Source organism: Pinus tabuliformis, chromosome 8 (genome assembly GCF_031772625.1).
Source record: "Pinus tabuliformis cultivar Carrire ecotype Pingquan chromosome 8, CPIR1, whole genome shotgun sequence".
Classification (NCBI taxonomy): domain Eukaryota; kingdom Viridiplantae; phylum Streptophyta; class Pinopsida; order Pinales; family Pinaceae; genus Pinus; species Pinus tabuliformis.
In genome coordinates, this window is record NC_142294.1 from 1,089,716,883 (window position 1) to 1,089,722,590 (window position 5,708).

Sequence of the window (5,708 nt, forward strand, 5' to 3'; positions counted from 1 at the left end):
TGTAGGGTCAATGGTAGCCATGATCAAGTAAACAATGGTGAATCAATTGTACTGAAATGTTGGTTTGCATAACATAGCCACGGCCATATAAGTGTTGGTTTGCATAACATAGCGACTGCCATAGAGGACAGAATTGCCTGAAGATTTTTTATGCTTTTATTTATATGATTGTGTTGCACCGAATGATGGATTTGGGGTTACTAGGATATTATTGTACCATTCATATGCCATAAATTCCTCGAGTCTTATTGTTCTATTGCTCATTTTACATATGCAAAGACTTAACATGTCTAACTGAGTTTTTGAGAGCTAACATCTATGTGATGTATTGTTATTTATACCATGTACATCTCATGGTGAAAGAGCATTTTAGATGGTTGAGAAAGAGATGTTTTGATGTGGTGCTCAGATTTGCATATTGTTAAGTCAATTTATTCCTAGGGTTTAGCAAAGTTACTGTTGAGAAGTTGTTTGGTAAGAGTGTTGTTTATTGTATGGTTGAGAGTATGTTTGATTGTTGAGTTAAAGGGCAGAGATTGTGATATTGATGCTTGGGTTATGTCATAATGAATGTTGAGCAAGTTGTTGCTATTGAGTCTGGAGAGAGAGAATGTTATTAATGAGCTTGTCTTGTATGAGTTAGTATTGCAGTGGTATTTTTGCGTTAAGCAATTTGTATTTGGGCCTAGTATGAAAATGAATGAAAGGGTGGCTTATAGTGATTGAGGAGGTTGGGGCCTCCAGCAAGTGGTGGCTTGCTAAGATAGGGCGTTGGTGCTTCCTAGTTGGTAGTGGCCAACAAATAGATGTACAGGGAGTTGGGGCTTTTTAGCTAAATGATGTAAAAGAAATTGAAGAATAATAAAAGAAGAAAGAAGCAAAGTAGCAGGGTGGTTTATCTCCTCTTGAGGATTTCCACTAGAAATGCTTGTGTTCTATGTGATTTTCCAATGGAAAAGACATACAAAATGATGAAGAACTCATGGGAAGAGACCAACATCTTAATGTAGATACAACACAAATAATTAAACGTTTTCTTTGGCCTAGTTATTGATTAGAGGATATTATTTGCATGAATAGATATTGGTTCAATACAAATGATGGGAGTCAATCTGCGATGTTGATAATACGTATGTATCCCCTAACTGTCAATTGATAATTTTTTTGCTTCAATTCCGTTTTCGTGAAAAAAAAAGAATGGATTGATTCAATGGAGTTTCACAAATCCACTAATTATATGTTGTGTATTGATTGTTTAATAAATTGTCAAAAATATTTAAAAATGTCTAATTGGTATCACTACTAATTGAACCCCCCTTTTAGTAGTGATCTGGTTTCCAATAATTGGTATCAAAGTTGGTTCCTTCAAGTGCAATTTAACCGCTAGAGGGTAGATCGACCTATGGCCAATGAAGGGAAGAGTAAGAAGAAGTTGTCTCAAAAAATAAAGGGCTAAAACATGGCGGCTTCACTCAATGAACCTCTGACATAACACGTGTGTTCGTGGCATACTAAACAATACCCTTAATTTGACTACATTTTGGAAAATACCTCTAAAAATCACTTTGTTTAACCCCCTACCAATACAAACCCAATACACCTTCTCAATTTAAAAAGCCCCTACTATCACTGGACATTGTAGGTATCCATATTTTCATTAACATTTTTTATACCCTTTTATATTTATATCCCTAGCATAGTGACATGTGAGTGACATGATGCCTCTATTGTGCCTCTGTTATGATCACAAATGAATTCTACAATTATCTACGATATATATGTTTTCTTTTGATATACATTGTAGATGCATATTAGTTCCCCCACAATGCAATTACTTAACCCACACTCACGCACATCTCACAATGACTTGTGGCATTTAATGGTTTAAGGCACACAAAGATCAAACATGTTTTAGGAAGATTGAAAATGTGCATGTATATAAAATGACATATAATTGATCTATATTATTGTAGCTCATTTTCATTCTATTTCAAATATTAAAAACCATATATGCCAAAAAAAAGGAAAAATGCAAAGAAATGCCAAAATGTCATTGGGATTGTTTTATGTAATTTTATTAAAAAAAAAAAAAAAAACTAATTTTGGTCCAAGGTGGCACAGGTCCACTATGTGAAGACATTTTTAAATATTTTATATGGTGGTGGGCCATTTTCCTGTAGCAGATAAGTTAGAGAGATCGAAATTCTTAAGATCGATGGTGTTAGTAGCATCGAGATCCACACACACAGGGAACCCGACACAACAACATAATCGACCATTATGCTAGGGGGTGCCCCTGTCAACGGTCTGGTGGGAAACCGTCATCGAGATATCAACGATCAGGATCATCTCTGACATCACTGTAGGGTGATACCACTTATCACCATGGGTGCCCCTGTGAGCGGTAAGTGGTTTTCACTCTAGTCTCCAACAAGCGAGCGTGACATCCATGCAAGCATGGCAGTCAATGTATCCACATCATGTCTACCTCACCCCTCCATCCTTTCACGCCATCCCTCCAAGTCATCTTTTCACGTCATCTGCCATGTCGCATGTCCATACTGTTTTTTCCACATTCAATTAATTCTTTTTCGCCCGCATTTCGCCAATAAAACCCCTGCCCCCCCCCCCCCCCCCCCCCCTTCAATTTACTCATTTTCACTGTGTTCTCTTGGGGACAATAACCCCTTCCAACAACATGAAGCTTCTATCTCAGCACTCCGAGTATACCAGGTATTTAAATGCCTTTGCCACTCTATCAATTGTCGAAGAAAGGTTTAAAATGTCAAAGAAAGTTACCCTTTCAGGCCTTGCCACTCATATTCCCCTCATGGATACTGAATATGACATTTTTTTATTTAGTTTGCCTTGTGAACTTAATGGAATTTCGCCAAAATTTCCTAGCTAACCAAAATAAGTCAAAAGTTTATGATAGAATGGTCAAGTCTAATCTATTCTCTACAATTCGCCCTCAAACTTATCAATTTCCAGAATTTATCACTTGTTTAACTTTCTCTTTGTACACTCAACGATGTTTCATCATGAATTCCCCAGGGGAAAATATTTTCTAACTTTCTTCATTACTAATCCATCAGGCCCTAGCCTTTCCACAATTTGATCAGCATCTTCCATTTTCCAATGAAACCCTTCTATCGACTTTTCAGAACCTATCAATAGAGGATTCTAGGAAATTGTATGCTTCCATTTTTCTTCCAAACACTGTTTTACCTTCAGATTCTATTCATTTCCTTGTTTATTGCTTTGTTGAAGGTGTTGGACCCATTTTTTAAGTAATCATGAGGATTATTGGAAGGGATGATGCATCAATGATAGATGGTCAAGCCATAGGATTATTTCATTTGATGATGCAGTCAAATGTGGTGCTAGATATTCCTGCATTTTGGGAGCAAACCATCAATTCTCAGCTCCTTAACTTCAACATAACTAGATGTTTCAAATTTCCCTCTCTCATAGTATATATTTTTCTATATGTACATGTTGAGAAATTTATGGACCAAGGATTGAATGTTTAATATCCAAATAAGAATAAACAAATAATTGTGAATTAGACTGATATTGTCATATCTCAAGGTTTCTCCTATTTCCTTTCTTCCTTCATGTCGATTGTTTAGAGAATTGTTAACAATGTTGCCCCTCCTATAATTTTTCCAAAAACTTAGTCTTTTTTGCTAATGTTTAGAGATTTAAAGGTTGGAGATTGGTTTCTATTTGAGGATTACGTGGAGATTAGATTATATGGTACAAATATTCCTCCATATAAATTGCTCGTGTATATGCCTATTAGAATATTTGCATTGGAATTCATTAGGCAAAGCCTAAATGTTGATCAAGTGCATTTTGTCCCAGCCAAGAAAGGATATTTGTCTAAATTAGCTAGAACTATTGGGCCTTTCATTGTCAATAACAGTAAGGCATATGAGGAGGTAGAAAAAATGTTACAAAGTATGAATTTGCAGCTAGGAGAGAAGTGGTCTTATGATCCTCATCAGATCATTTCTAAGAGGAGAATAGAAAATGCTTATGCTCCTTATGTCCATGAACCAAAACTTGAATGGGAGAAATTGGAAAATGGAGTTGTTGTCCAAATTTCAAGTAATATGAAAGTTGAAACTCCCCTTCCTTCTGAAAAAGGGTTAAAAAGAGGACTATACATTGTAGACTTAGAAGGAGAAAGTTCTCAAGGCAACAAGAGGCAAAAGGTGCAGAAAGGAGGAACAAAAGATGAAGATTTCAGGGAAAATCCTTCCACTGAAATTGGGTTTCAATTGCAAATAGGAGGAGCTAAATGTGCACCCTCATCCCCCATTCCTGAAGGAGAAGAACATGTATCTTTAGAAGCTTTGAAAGATTCATATGAACAAATTGAGGAAAGGAACAAGAAAATTAAGACTAATGTTGCTACCTAGTTGGAGGCACAGTTTGTTCCTAGTTATCAAACCAGACTCCTTTCAGCTATGGATTTGGAGAGGAGTTAGTTGAAACTTTCATTTACACACCCTGTTACACAGTTAATTACTTCTGGATCTGATTTCAAGACAGATAGTTTATCAATGAATACAAAAGATATACCTTTGCTTGACAAGTTAAACTTGCATAGGAAAACTGGAGAGTTGATTTATAATGATCTTAGTAAAATCATTAGCAACAAGTAAGACAACGGATTTGCAGGGGAAAGTAATGTTGGAAATAATACTGAGAGGGGGGGGTGAATCAGTATTATCAGATCAATAAAACTTTTTCATCTCATACTTAGAAACATATACGCTACTTCAGTTAAGTGAACCCGGGTGTACACGCTACTGTGTTTATTGCAACTAGCGTATATCAAGAGATCTTATGATTCAGTAAGCTTATCTTCAGTAAATGCATCAGAACATTATTAACCATATTAACAGTAAACAGTGCAGTATAACAGAACAGATCATCACACAAAAGCCACACACATGAACACCATGATATAAGGTGGAAACCCAATGTGGGTGAAAACCACCTGCTGCAATTCGTCTCTTTCTTCTTTAATAAGAAACTTCTTTTACAATGTACTGGTGCAGTCCTTTACCAGCACGCAGGCTACAACCTGCAGAGGGCTACAATCCTCTTAGCTCTTGTACTAGCCGATCCATTTACTAGTACGTAGGTGCCTACCTACAGAATGCTCCAACCTTTACTCCCCTTGCTCTTGTACTGGCTGATATGTTTACCAGTACATAGGTGCCGGCCTACGATCTACCCGGGACCACGTTTCATACATTTTCATACTGGATCCATAAGACAATCACCTTGTAGTACAACCTGAATCATTAATCATTGAAACACTGAAACACTGAAACTCTGTCAACAACACAGTCACCAGAACACAGAGCAGACACAGAACTCTGCAATAACCATCAGACCTATCTGCAACTTCAAATATCAAGCTTTACAATGTACACGCTACTTGGATGAACCCAACCTGCGTGTATACGCTCTTTTTCAAAGGTCAACCCGCGTACAGATCTAAAAATATTTCCTTATAACTTTGCAGCCGTACCAGACATCAATCATACTATAACACTTATAGAACATTATTTGCGTCAGTATGCAGATCTAGAATAAGCATAATCAACCATATAAAGATAGTTCATTTCAAACCATTTGATCCCGATCTCTCCTTAGATCGTGTTCTCTATCAACTGGTGAGATCTCTC